At 48.3% G+C, this 14,893-nt stretch overlaps 1 long non-coding RNA gene across 1 annotated transcript in view; it reads right to left on the bottom strand.

The window, feature by feature from the left end:
* Positions 1–10,003: 10,003 nt before the first annotated feature.
* Positions 10,004–14,893, bottom strand: part of LOC128844672 (uncharacterized) — a 42,544-nt gene continuing 37,654 nt past the window's right edge. Inside the window, exon 3 of the long non-coding RNA XR_008446519.1 lies at positions 10,004–11,651. This is a non-coding gene — a long non-coding RNA (uncharacterized LOC128844672). The remainder of the gene's footprint in view (positions 11,652–14,893) is intronic.

Genomic DNA, 14,893 nt, shown 5'->3' with positions numbered 1-14,893 from the left:
TTTGGGAAGCTGCCTCTCTGTGGCAGTTTTGCTGTTCGAATTTAATAGGGCTTTCAGAGCCCAACCTAGGGGAAGGAGGGATGTATTTGGAGCTGAAAGCTCATGTATGAGCCGATGAACCTCTCCTCAGATGGAAGTGCCCTGAGAGGTGATGAACCCACAGCCAGGTGGGGTCACCATGCTGCACACCCTGGCCACTTGGAGGGGATTTCATAGACTCGGACTCCAATCCTCCATCCAAAAGAATAGTGAAGTGAAGGAGAATCTCCGTTAGCAGGCCAGGGGCCTAGGAAATCCAGGCCGATAAAGAACAGGCTTCCGTCAGAGTGGTAGGACTCCCATCTACACTTCAACTTGAGTCCCAGGATTATAAACTCATAACGAAGTGGCAAGACAAAATGGTATTTGTTTAGGTTGGCCTGGCAACTTGACAGTTGTGTATCTTTGCACAGGCGTCAGCTTGAAGGAAATGGGGTGCGGTGGGGAGGCAGGGCCGAGGAAGCATATTAAGTGAAGAAAATTGGCTGTAGCCAGCTGCACTTGTCTAATGCTTTTTTTGTATTTTCCTTACCATGGGGTACTTTGTTAGCCTCATAAGATCTTTGTTTCGTGTCTGCAGCTAGTTAACTGTTTGCATGCCAGAGTAGGTGTAGCAGTGTTCACTGAAAGGACCTTATTTCTTTACATTAAGCCACACTGCTGTTAGGCCCAACATCTATTCTCTGTTAGGATTTCTCTGTTAACACCCCATGTTTGCATTAACCCTAATGGTAATTCCAGTAGGCCTCCGCAGACCGCTCTCTGCTGCAGGGATGGTGCATCTCTGTTTGTAGAGCACAACACCCTGAGCCTAACTGGCCTTTTGGTGCTACAGTAACATCAAGGTTTGATAATAATCCTAATTGAGACTCCGAAGGAATGAATAGGCCTTTGGGTGCTATCCCTTCTCCCCAGCCACGCTGCTACTTGTTGTGCTTTTACAATCACATTTTCCCATTTAAACAAATATTTTTCTCTCCCACGTTTTTTGCAAAAGCCCCAAGCAAAAAGAGGGCAAAGTGCTATGCTCAGAGTGCTGTGAAATGTGTAGAGGAAACAAAGTGAAACATAGAGGCTGTTTTTCCTCTGTTTTCTTAGCGACAACCATTGTAGCCTTGGCTAGTAGCGATAATGGGGGGAACCATTTGTAGACAGATGTATGATTTTTAAGTTGATGATTTCCCTTTAATCACAGAGACGGCCATCATCTAATCCCCCGGGCCTACCAAGGCAAGTAATAGTGAGCAAGTGGTGTAGGGGTCCTGCAGGCCGAGGCATTTGGCATGGATGTCCGGCCGACTCACCTGTGCTCTCTGGCACTAGCCTGACAAGGAGAGGTTTTCTTTGGTTTGAGTTTTAACAGATCTTAGCAGCTGGGTGCATTTTGGGTTCAGCACGTCCCTTTAGAAACCAGCCAGACATGCAGAGGGAGGCCAATAGCAGGAAATACCTGCAGCGCTGCTGCGTCCCACTGCGAAAACCAAACAACAGCGAAAGTGTTAACAGGGCTTCTGCCCTATTCTACGCTGCAGAATAGCAATCCCAGGCAGAAGGGGTCTCCAAACAGACAACACAAGCCATTGTTTCTTAAACTCTTGGGATGCTAGTTGAGGTCAGCCTGTCGTTTGACTCCAATCACTATTTAGACTGGTCTAATCCCAGGCTTTTAATAGGAACCTAGCAATTGCCATACAGGGATCCATCTAGTATAGTATCCTGTCTATGACAGTAGCCCAGAACCAGTTATAGGATATTCTGCCCCAAGGGAAATTTTTCTGCCAGCCCCCAATAGTTAGAGCTTGGCTTATGCCTCGGGGCTTATATCTTTTCCAAAACTCTTGTTTATATTTCCGGTGTTTACTGTCATAACTCTGGATAGTCTTGTTATCCATACACAGGTCCAATCCTTTTTTGAATCCTACTTAGCTCTTGGCCTCAGTGATACCACGTGGCAATGAGTTCCACTGGCTACTTGTGGGTTGCATGAAAAAGTATTTCCTTTGATCAATGTAAAATTTCCCACCTCTCAATTTCCTCAAATGGCTCCTTGCCCTAGTCCCAAAGATCCAAGAATTCTTTTTTTAAAAAAGCACCAGGCACGTGATCTTGCAAACCATTTTGTACTCAGGTAGTTCCGTAGAAGTCAATGGGCTTACTTGTGTGAAAAAGTATTATTCCTGTGAATAAGGGTTTCCAAGCTCTGCCCTATATGTATTCCAGAAACAAAAAAATCATTTAAAGAAATAATCAAGGTTGCCAAGTGCTAACAATATATTTCCCTATCACATCATCTATAAGAGCAAGGAAATTCAAATCTAAGGACTTTGTGAATCTTAAATTGCCCACATAATAATAGTGCCTATCTTCTCTTAGTTCTGTGTTTTTACAGTGCTGTGCCTAGCATAATGTGTCCCTGCTCCAGAGTGGGGAACCCTGGGCCATACCACAAAGCAACATAAATAAGAATAATACATTTATTATAACATTATAATAAACTTCATTATTCTGATCAAGTACAAAGCAATGCGTATTTCATCACAGCACAACAAACTGAACTCTGACCCATTGTTTTCTTTTTCTCCCCATTATGAATCTTTCCTATCTTAATTTCTATATCTTAACTATTTTCCTTCCAGGGATACTGTTGAATAGGAGATATAAGATAACGTATTCTTGCCCCCTTTGGCCCGAGCGTTTAGGCAATTTTGGGGGCCTCGCTGGGTTTTTCTAGTGGGAGGAAAAATTGATGGGCTGAGTATTTATAAATTGACAGTCGTTGGTTTTGGCCGACATAACTGCTGTTTCTTTAGAATAACGTTGAATATGTACAATATAACTCCCTGGTAAAATTGTGGCTATGTTCTGCATGGGCTTGTATTTGAAGTTGATCAATATGTGTTGTTAATATATACATACAAAATTTTGTATTTTGGGTCAGAGATAAGGTTGTTGTATGTATATATGTATGTATATGCAATTCTAAGCCAGAACAACGTGTTTCTATTTATCATTTAAGCTATGTTGGATTCATGGTGTCCTTAGCTATTCCTTTCCTTGCTTTTAAGAGCTTCTGCTTTTACAAATGATGTGAAAGTAAATACATTTCTGTCGCTTAGTGACCCTAACTGGTTCTTTAAACAAAGTTTTTTTGGTTTTGGAATTTCCCTGGTTTTTTATTTTTAAACATCTTTCATTTTTTCTTTTGTGTCACCAAAGCTGAAGATATCATTTATAAATGTTAACTAAATGGAATGGAAGGGTCAGATAGTTAAATTAAAGAAGTGAGCAGAGCTGTCCAAGCTAATGAGGGCTGCCAGCCTACCTCTAAAATCCCCTAGCAGCTTTGAAATTGGAATGAAATGACTCCATCAGTGAAAATGTCCTGTCCACAAGCAACTCACTACCCCAGTAGCTTTGCTTTGGTCACTGAAAGACCTTGTTTTTAATAGGGGCCATCATCAAATATATTCTGTATTCTTTCTTTCCCCTGACTGCTTCAGAGGCAGAGAGCCTTGTCTAATCTTCCAGCACTAGCCATTTCTAAGACATTTTCCTACTCGTGCCCTTGGAAACGGCCTCTTTCACCAACCAGTATCAAAGTCTACCTCTGGCTCAAATGTTGTGGCCTAATGCGACCTTGTTAGGCAGATAGAGGGGTACAGTGTTAGGGTCTGTCTTCACACAGTTAGCCTAGACACTTACTCAGGCGTTGCCCCTAACTCGCCTCCTTTCCACACACTAAACCTTCTCACCCGACTTCAGTGATGCTTTCACCCCAGGTGCCTGGCCCAGCTTGGGTGCTGCTTTCACTTCTGCTAGTAACTGGCCCACTTTGCAGTGTGGACGCCGGCTAAAGTGCTGCTAGTCCTCCAGTACCTTCCCACAATTCCCTGCGTATTTCTTGCAGGACAGAGAAGAGCTCCTACAATTTCCTGGGGAAAAAATCCTCGCTCAGCTCAGCGTGCTGCAGCGCAGAGAGCCATCGGACACGCACCCCCAAGTCCTAGTGACACACATGGGGGAGGAGCACAGCCCCAGTGCAGACACAGTAACTTGGGTCAGGCTGTGCCGTGACCTGGGGCTGTTCACCCGACAGCTAGGCCAACCCTGGTGCTGATCCACTGGGCTAACTCTGCGGTGAAGACATCCCCTCAGGCGCTTTGCCAAGACTTCGTCGAGGAGCTCAGGGCAGCGTTTTGGGCCATTGCTGTCGTTTTGAAGAGAGGCTTTCCCAGCAAGGCGCATGGCCGGGCTGGGCCCCGGCAACAGCAGAACGCTAGCTAACCTCTCTCTCCAGCGATTGCTGTAGCCGTTTGTGGGAAGAGAGTCGCTTCCAGATGGAGGCCCCTTGGCTGGTTTTGTTCAGAGTGTGAGGGGAGGAAGTGTCACTCGCAAAGAGGCATCATCACCGACGTGGGGGCTGGGGGAATGAGGAGAGAGAATGGCATAGAAATGAGAGCAGCAACAGATCTGGTAGATCCTATAGGAAAACAACCATCTAGCAACCATCTCACGCAGAGAGCTGGGGTCTAACGCACAACAGGGGGGAGGGGTGTATGTGTGTGTGTCACATGTATTGTGTGGTGGAGAAACTAAGTCAAAGCCCTGGAGTCCCTCCTCCTTTGATCGGTGTCCCAGGGTCAGCTTTGCAATTTGCAAGTCTCCACGCCCTAGTAGGGTCACAAGCTGCCAGAGGGGGTAGGTTTGAACCATGAGCTCCCTCCTCCTTCAAGGAGCAGGACAGAGCAATAACATAAGTCAAGGCTACGCAGGGACCCAAGCCCGCTCTTGTGTTTTAGGCCGTCCCTGCTGTGTAGCCAAGGGGATTTTCCCAGGCTTGGGAGGTTGAGCTCAGAGGGGAGGGAGACAGGAATCTGACAAGATTAGAGGGGTGAGGGCCCCAGCCAAGCCAGCGCGCATTTGAGTCTCAATAGATTTCAGAGGCTCCAAATATGTTTTCAGATGAAAGCTGCTCCGAGCCCCTCCCCCGCAAAGGCAGGTCAGTGCAGGAAGCTCCATGCATGGAGAGAGGCTGCAGGCACCAGATTTGTTTGACTTTCTTGTTATTTTGCTTAAAAAAAAAAAAAAAAACCCAAACCCACCACCACACCAAGAAAGGAAAGAGCTTTAATAAGCCCAGAAGATGTCACCATAGTAACAGAAATCAGAGCCACTCCAAGGATTCTGCCGCCTGGGAAGGAGATAAAATGTTTTCTATCGATCGCTGTCGGGAAAGTCACTGTTGATAAGCCATCCGAGGCGAAATGGGAGCAGACACAGGAAAACGGGAGCTCTTCAAATGAGTCTCCAGATGCTCCCACAATCTCCCCTGCTTTGCAGTTTGGGGTCGGAGGGAATCAATTGCTCCTTTGTAGCGAGAAGATTTCCAGTTCTCCCGCTTTGCTCTGTGTGTTTCTGTGTCCCTGGGTGGGTGTTTGTCTGTCTTGGGGTGAGGTTGAGAGGAAATCTGGGGGAGGGGGTGTGCGTGGGTGCAGATGTTTTATGGGTGTCTGTGCACGAGCTGTAATTAACACACAGTAGAAAGCCCTACGTAATTCTCCTGTTTAGCAGCTTTTCAACGTGAAAAAGTGGCTAAACTATCTGTTTTAGGACTGTCCTAAATAAAGAGGCTGCAGGTGACGCTTCCCCCTCTGCTGTTATCAGGCATGTCACTGCAGTGTGGGAGGAGAGAGAGAGAGAGAACATGGCTGTGTCCACACGGAGGATATTTCCAAAGTTCCTCCACTCAGACCTCCTTTTACCACGGGGGCTAACAGCAGGTCACTGAATTGGTGCTAGCACTAGTGGGGAATTTTTGTTAGGTAAATTTCCCCTTTGCGGGCAAAGCGTGCATGACTCAGGCCTGTATCGCCTCCATATCACCCTCTGCTAGGTGTTTGGTTGTGGTGTGGGAGTTTGGTGGGGTTCAATCCAGCTTTATCTCTATCACAAAACCCATCCCCACAGCTAATACTAACTGTCCCCCTCCTTGCCGACCATCTCAGCCGAGAAGCCAGGGATGGAATGGGTCCTTGAGACTGACATAGCCTCTCGGCTTTGGAGCCGATCAGTTCAGGTTAGGTTTGAGACACATCAGCGGGGCAGGTCTGGAGATAGATCCAAGATGTTGGTCTCTAGGCCTGCTATCCTGGTCTCTTTCCATTCCTCTTGGCTGTGATCACCCCATTGATATCCATCCAATATGCCCGTCACTGTCACTTGGACTGGGCTGTTCTGTAGCTGTCTTATAAATACTAATATTTGACTGTCTCCTTCCCATGGCAATGCCTGGGAAGCCTGCTAGCTGCCTGGTGGCTGTTTTTCAGCGCTCTGCTCAGCACTGGGGGCTGGCCTGCATGCCCTTTGAAGAAATGGAAAATCCTATTATCTGCTCATTCTTTTCACAGCATGAGACCGCAGAGCATTCACCAGGAATGAAGTGTGGTCTGCAGCTCAAAGCCCTGCACCGGCTTGACTCCCACTGAGATGTGAAGGTGCCTGGGTCAGCACCAGAGGATGGGCAGCCTCTCAGCTCTGCTATCCATATTCATGTAGTTGGAGTGGGAGCTCTGGGCGAGGGCAGGGGGACAGATGGAGGCGCAGACCAGGAGAGAGTAGCTGAACCTGGGAGCAGAGAGCAATCAGCCAGACTTTGTAGGTGTCTGAGCCTTGCACATTCCTGATCATCACCCTTCATTGGGTGGCAGCACTGCCTATGGGAACCCAAGGGAGCTTGTGTATGTGTGGGGGGCTGGGTCATTTCTTTAACCCCTTGAGCACCCCAGCTGAGCACGTGCTGCCCAGGTAGCAATGTGAGAAACCTGAAGTACGTTTAAGGCTGCAGACATCAGTAGGGCAGAGAAGGAGTTAACCCATGTTACATTCTCTGCTGTTGGCAATTGGCAGCAATAAAACGGGCAGTGAATTTGGGTCTGCGTGGAACCAAGGTACATTTAGTTCTACAATGAAAACCGCACTGACAACGGGGGGCATTGGAGGACTGCGTTCCCAGACATGATTTGCAGCCCTTAAGAGCTGGTCAGATGCCACAGAAGGCACTTGCTAGGGATTGTGTTAATGATACAGGCACAAGCCTTATGCATTGGCCTGTGCTAAAACCCTGGCTCGCAGAAGCTAAAGAAGTTTGGCTTGATCTTATACCGGGTGTTTGTCTCTGGCTCGTAGAATACTTCTCTGCTATTGGGGTGGCTCCATCACTGAGATAAATAAATAAAGAGGTTAGTGGGTAATTTAATTTGTTTTTAAACTGATACAGGACACTTACCTTAGTCATTTACTTTTGAATGTTAAAAACGAAGCCCAGTGACAATGACTGGATTTCTGTAACTATAGGAACATGATATTTTGATAAATAGTGACATGTGCCATTCACCAAATACACTGATTGTCTCGAGCAAGCCAGATCTGGTGACTCAGAACCACTGGTTGGAGTTGGAAAGTAGATGAATAAAGAGTTAGGAAGGTCAGCTGAATTCCACTTCTGTGTTACCTGGATTATTAAAAACAAAAGGATTTATTTAAATTATCCGATTTCCTTTTCCACACTTGGCTCAGTGTGGACAGTGCAAAAGCCCTGGTCAGTGTTACTTTTGCTTATCGTCAGCTTCGCTTCCTGGTTCTCGGCCTCCGTCACAACAGTAATGTGTGTGTTGTACAGATGGTCTTGTGGGTGAGACAGTGGTCTGGGACCCAGGAGATCTAGGTTAGATTCCCAGCCCTACCCCAGCCTCCCTGTGCAACGTTGGGAAACTCACTTAATTTCTCTGTCCCCCCCCATGGGGAGAATAACCCTTCCTTTCTCACACATTTGTTTGTCTTGTCTATTTAGATCATAAACTCTTTGGGGCAAGGACTCGCTTACCCCATCTCAGCTGGGACCTTTAAGTGTTATCTTCAAGCAGTGGTATTTGCTGTTAGTTGTCGGCCAGTCTAGGCCTCTCTTAGCAACACCAGAGGCTTTTTTGATCAACGACTAGACCAACAAATAAAAGGCCAGGTGTACAATTGCTCCCTGAGTGGCTAATTCATGTTTTTCTGTGCCAGGTGTTTCTTTGGTGCAAATACAACAGGGATCAGATTAGAAAACTGTGCCAAAACCAGAGCGGTAGCCAGCCAACGCCTAAGGGGCTGAACCAAACTGCCAATCAGAGCAGTGAGAGTTGGAGAAGTGGAGGTGGGGGAAGGGAAGGGAGGATTTTAGCTAGAGTTGCATTAACCCTTGTTTCAAGAAAAAGTTCCCACGCAGTCCCGTACTCAGGAAAAGGTCTAGCCAGCACAGGCAGACAATGGGCAGAAGGGTTGTTCCTAGAGCCCTGCGTCTTTTGCAAATGTGAAGTAACACAAAATAAAACAAAAAACTGCAGCGGCGGCTTCTGTCCCACGGGGCTGGACCCAGCAACCCCTTCTGGGCGTTGTGACCTGGCACCACAGATCACAGAACTGCTCCGGTTAGGCCTGGCCACCCTTCGGTCATGGGGGGGTGGGGGGGCAGGGACGCCAAATTTGAGTGAGTGGCTTTGCAGCCTGGCGCACAGAGTCACAGCACCATTCACTCAACTTTGGCCCTGCCATCCCTCCGTCGTCATTGCTCTGCAACACTCCGCATCCATGGGGCTCCCATCCTGGGGGCAGGACCTACCTCCCCCACCCCCTGAGATCTCCCACCCCTCAAGGGCAGGACTTGACTCCCTCCCCCCCATGATAAAGTGAAATAACACAATCCCCCTCCCCAAAGGAAAAAAAAAATAAAAAGAATTTGACCGTGCTAGTGGTTTCCAACCTGCGCATAAAGCACGTTTGTTTTCATCTTTCATTCCCAGCAGAGCACGTGTGATCATATTTTGAACAGCTGCACAAGCCACTGTGATTGGAGTCACACGTTGGTGGCCCAAGTAGGTGGGGCCTAGCAGGTGGGCGGAGCCTGGCCACGAACCACTAGTCCTGCCTCTACAATTCAAGCCCTCTGAATTCTGCTAGGACTTTTTTATGTACCAACCACATTTATTGTTTCAGGGAAGATGTGCGGGGCGGGGGGAAGGAGGACTGGATTGAGACAGGAGGTGCCTAGATACTCTGGTGATGGGCAGAGATAGATAAAACAAGTGTCTGTAATGGTGTGTTTCTGTAAAATTACTGCAGTATTGTCACCCCAGTTGCTCCAGCTCTAGTGAAAGTTAATCTAGTCCACAAGCCATTCCAGGGTGGAGCAGACGCCTGGCACTCTGCAATGTAAGGCTGGAGAGTCTTAAAGGGTCAATGACAGAATATTCTACCAGCATCCTGGAAAAATTTTCTGCCCCTCCTTTTCCTAACCTTGTTGGTGTCCCAAATATTCCTGTGTAAATAGAAACCTCTCTGGGATGATGATCCCTGTCCTTCCATCTGACCTGACCCACTCATTAACACCACCATTCCGTGTTGATGACATCATAAAGGGTTCCATGACAGTTGCTTCCAAAGTCTCAGACACAGGATTCCATATCAAGCACCTGAATCGGGGTGGGGGAGCTGGTTATGAATGAGAACACATCTGTTCCGGGCAAAAGCTTTCTGGAGTCAGCTACATGAGGACCAGGGGAGAGGGTAAGAGAGAAAAAAGAGAGAGTGAGGAAACAAAGCTTTCCAGGATTCTGGAGACAATATAGTGGTAGGTTGGTGGATCTGGGCAGCTGCGTGCACCTCCCAGTATGATCTAATCTATTTATAAAGGTGACTACTAAAGGACAAATAAGGGGGTTGTGTCCCTTTTTGATGTACACAAAGGAGGCCTGGAAGTTTTTTTTAATCGAACTACTTGGTTTTTTGCATTAGAAATTCAGGTCTGATTGACCCCCGGAGACTCTATAGATGACTGGAGAACTAGCATGTTGATGACATCACAGATCCCAATGAAGTGAAACCACATTCGCTGAGAGGGGAAATTGGTTTTATTCAGCCTCTTTAACCCTGGCTCCGGTTTGGTTTTCGGATCGCCCGTTTAACTCAAACACCCAGCAAAAAGATAGAAGAGATGACATTTTTGTTAAAGATTCATATTCCCCTGACCCTTCCATTAAAGACTGAGAAAATGGCCAACGCACAGCTGAGACCCCGCCCCTCAGAAGGGTAAAGGCACAGTGCAGAGGAATAGCATCACCACTTCACTCTGTATACACAGCAAAGGGCTGACAATTGTTCCCTCATGGTGGTGGAAACACTGCTCCCCCAGGAGATCCAAAGGAGCTGTGAAGTGTGTCCCAGGTGCCCTGTTTGCATCCTCTGTCCCCAACATAGAAGTGTTGACCTGCAGGCTGCCAGGAGTGGGTTGAGGGCCATCTTACGCTAATATAACTTCCCAGCTAGTGGACTTACTATCCCTGGGGCTCTAAACTCACTGGCCCAAACTGAATGGAGCCCTAAGCCTTTATACAATCTACCACTCAGTTGCTGATAAATAAAAAAGACGCGGGGCTTTCTGTTGTCATTTACAACAGTGCAAAGTGAGTGTATAATGTCACCAAATCTTGGATGAGCTTTTCAAAGCCCCCAAAGGACACCTATTTCCCATTCACGCAGTTGAATGGGAACTGGCTGTTCAAATCTCTCCGGTGCCTTTGAGAATGTCAGCCCTACTCGCTCTCAGAAGGCAAATGAAAAGAACCCATTATTATTATTTTTTTTTACTCTCATCATTTTAAAGACACTCTCAGGATTTTGACCCTTTGAGGTTGGAAATGCTGCAGTACAGCACTCGTGAAAGGGTTTCCTGCCACGTGACCACCCACCAACTGAGAGCTGGTAGTGTTCATGTGATCTGTCAATGTTCAATGCTATCAGATGATTTTTTTTTTTTGGACTCCCCAATTTCAGATAAATTGCGTTTCCTTATTAGGCTGTCAGTGCATCGTTTGAACCTGGAACTTTGGTTACTTTCAGTGCCAGGGTGGTGTTAGCATCCTGGTGTAGTTCAGTGGCGGAGGGGCGGAGTTAGAACCTTAGTGTAGTTCGTGGGGGAGGGGGAAATGTTAGAACCTGGGTGTGTTTCAATGGCAGTGGGGGCAGTGTTACCCCCAGGCTGATAAAGATTTTCATGGAATTTGGGAGTGCAAAAGACCATTGTACTGCCAACATAGTTCAGAAGCGTTTTGTTAGCTCTAGGTAGAATTTCCCGACAGAATGTTTGTTGTTTATGTTAGAGATGGACAAAGCTCTGTGGGAGGAGTGGGCTTGGATCTGGTTCCTGTATTTAGATGAAACCATAGCCCCCTCTCACGCCAAAACCTTAGGAAAGTGGAAGCGTTCAGAGAGATGGTTCAGGTGTTGCTCCAGCTGGTTTATTTATATACGGCTATATCCCCATCTGTGCTGAATTACCAATCCTTTGAGTTGATTTATGTGTGTCCTTATTGCCTCATTCTCAATCAGGCTCATTCGTGCTTTCCTTTATTTTTCCAATCCTTCCTTCTGGGCTGCTGTGTTAATCACCTGAGATGAGAGAAGCTGTCTGTTGTCATGGCGACTCCATCTCTGCTCTGGGCTTCCTGGTAAGTCACCTGCGGATGTTTGATTTGTGCTGAGTCCTTTTGGAGGCCAAAGTGCTAGGAAGTTTTTCTCTGTTAGAAAAGTTCAGTTGATTAACTACATCTTTTCCCAGCCATCAGCAAAAGCTCCAGAGAGCCATTTAAACGTGTCCAAGCATGAAAGCCAAGAGGCCACTGGCATGGCCTCTGTGCTCCCGGTTGGGACATGGGGGTTAATGGCATTATTACTCTCATTTTATTTTAAAATGTGGATATTTGGACCCAGGAAAGTGAGGGGTTATGTCTGGAGCCAGGCCAGGTGCAGACAGACACTGCAAGCCCCCTGCACATAGCTCTCCCAAGCCACAGCCCCCCCACAGCTCTGCCTATACCCCTCAATTCCAACCTGGAGCCCCACCTTCCCACAGAGCTCTGCCAATGCCCCTAAACCCCAACCCACAGTCCTCCTGCTATTCCAGTCCTGCATTCTCCTCACAGCTCTGCTAATGCCAGTCAAGCCTGATCCATGGCTCCTCTGTTACTCCAAACCTGGGCCTTTTTGTGGTGTGGGTAAATAGCTGCTTGAGATTAGGCTGACATTGATAGATCTGCCTAAAGTGCCCATCACCATGGTATCTAAGCCCTTACCACCTGTGACCTAAGAGAGGATCTCTCCCTGGATGAAAGACTAGAGCCTGCGTCCATTATACCACCTTGGCCTCTGGCACATGCATTTATAGTAGAAATGGCAGAATTCGGATTTGGGTCCACATTCTGAACACCCCCAAGTTTGCTTTGGACCTGGGCTGAGGGCTCAGTCCACTCCACGGAGGCGGAGCTGGATTCTGGAGGTGACCAAATCATATGTAGTAAGAAAGAAAGAGTTTGATCCAGAGCCAAGCAAGCGCATCCCCATCCAAGTTCACCGTGGAGGATAATGAGCCTTAATGAGCAGGCCGCACTAATTGGTAAGTGAGCCCAGAGCCCCCTGTGCCTGAGGAGAGGGGGAAGATGAAGAGCCCAGGGGAACAGCAGCGGTTCTGCGGCAGGCTTTGGGTGAGTGGAGGAGGCAGACTGTACCAGTGAACCCCAGGTGGAGTGGGGGTGCAGCCATCAGCTCAGCATCCAGCTAAGATCAAGTGGTGGGATTAGCTGCGAGGGGAGAGAGGAATTTCGTTTAACCCTTTCCCACCAGCAGGTGCATGGGTGTGAATGCTAGAAGGGAAGCAGCCTTTCCTGCGTGGACACCGGGGGTCTCCTACTCCACCCCAGCTGAGCCAACTGCAGCACTGGAACCAGGGCAGAAGGCGGAGAGAAGTTGCTTTATGGCCTCTCCCCTCCGGGAGTCTAGCTGACCCCTGCTGCAAATCAGAGCAGCTCTGGGGCTGAGAATAGCCAGAGCACAGCAGCTTTCTGGCCACATGCCCTGTACCAGGGCATGCAAGGGGCTTATAGCAGCTATGCCAGCTGGGAAAGGCCTTATGCTGGTGTATTGCCCAGTGGGCTGGTCTGTTGCCTGTATGGCCCCTTTGTGCACCAGAGCAGCATAAAGAGGCTGTAGGGCCAGGGAGAATTGGGCCCTGTAGCCGCCATCCCTGCTTTCTAGCTCAGCTCTGGGCTGCTGCTCTGATCGGTTAAAAAGAAAAATAAAGATGCGTGAGACATGCAGATCACACGATTGCCGCAACCACTCTTCCTTCCCGACTCCACTGCACCTGCCCCACAGTGCAAGATCTGGATCAGACCCCGACGTAAGGCCCAAGCTGGTGGTCACCTCCCTACTGCACCTGCTGAGACCCCAGAGCAATGACTGGCCTTTGGTCAGGGGAGTCACAATGCTGGTAGGGCCAAGGTGCATTGAGAGAGCTTGGGCAGCCCCCAGTTGCACTGAGCCTGGGAAAAGGTGATGATCCCTGCTCCCCCTTCCTGATGAAATCTACTCACGGCCTCCCCTGTTTTACATTCACATCTAACTTACCTTTGGGTAAATGCCTGCGACTGGGGGAGATGAAGGAGGAATTGAAAGCCTTGGCGTCCTCTTCCCAAGAGGGCTGTCGCTCTTGCCGTGATTTTAGTACGGTATCAGCGCAGTGGTCGCTGCAGTGCACTATGGGGGAAGCGCTGCACTGGCAGAGGTGAGGTCCTTCCAATGGGATGTTGGACTGAGATTGCTACAGTCTGTATTTGGGAGATGTTCCGGGGCAAGTTACAGCTCTCACTCATTCATAGAGAGCAGGGGCGACCCCCAGCTCCCAGCCAGCTCGCCAGCTCTCATGAGGTCAGGTTTGAATGTCCAAACTTGAGCATTATTACTGAGCACATCAAAACTCATTGCAATGCTCTGCGTTGGCAGGTAGCATTGCCATTGTTCACTGGACTGCACGGTATTGACTGGCTGCATTGCAATGCCTTTTGGGCCGAGTGAAGTAGCAAAGCTGCCATCAAATAAAAAAATCTGTTCTCTTGTAAAAACTGAAGCGACTCTGAAAGCATCCGTAACCTAAGCTCGGGCAGCTGAAGGCCCAGGCGTGTGACAGCTTGTCATTTCCCCAGTGGTCTAATGGAAAGGAGCCCAGGTCCTCAGGAAATATTGTCACCTGCACCATTAATCCAGACAGTGCAGACTGCGGTATAGTCCAATGGCTCATGCTGCCACCTGCTGGCAGAATCTAGAATAAGTCTTTTTTTCCCCAGGGCATTCTTTCAAGGTACGGCTTCCAGGTGCAGTTTCTCTGGCCACTGTTACAGTTGTTCTTGAATGTCATGCAAACAAAGCAGAGGTGGGTGCCATTTCTGTTGCCCAGTATTTCTGCTTGGTGCATCCAGCTTGTATGGCAGGAAGCAGGGAGGGCTGACAAACAGAGCTGGCATTTTTGGTTGGACTACTCTCCTGCCTAAGGTTATGGCTCGGGCCACTGGAGGTAGTTACATCCGCTTTTCGCTGCTTAGAGCCCTGTACCCTCCCCTCTCTGGACTGCATTTGAGAGCGAGAACAGTCAGAACCGACCATTTGCAATGCAGACTGCAGGAACAATTGCCAGCCGCCTAGCAAACAAAGCAATCCTTTGGAAAGGGGCTTTTAATCACCTGTATAATTGGGCCTGAACTGGCTGCATGTGTGTCAGTTGCAGCTGTCCATCCAGAACAAGGTGTTTTGGTAAAGTGCATTACTCAGAGTCCCCCGCACTCAGATGGGAGCCTGCTGTGTATCCCAGGACAACACGGAGTCCCAGGCTGCAAAACCTTCCGATTCACCTAGCCCACCCTCAGCATCTGTATGCACAGCCTAGCCCAGTCCCATGATCAAACAAGGGACAAGCATCCAATGAGGACAG

The sequence above is a fragment of the Malaclemys terrapin genome, chromosome 10, assembly GCF_027887155.1.
Source record: "Malaclemys terrapin pileata isolate rMalTer1 chromosome 10, rMalTer1.hap1, whole genome shotgun sequence".
In the NCBI taxonomy this organism is placed as follows: Eukaryota; Metazoa; Chordata; order Testudines; family Emydidae; genus Malaclemys; species Malaclemys terrapin.
The sequence above is the reverse complement of the archived record's forward strand: the minus strand, read 5'-3'. Positions and strand labels throughout refer to the sequence as shown.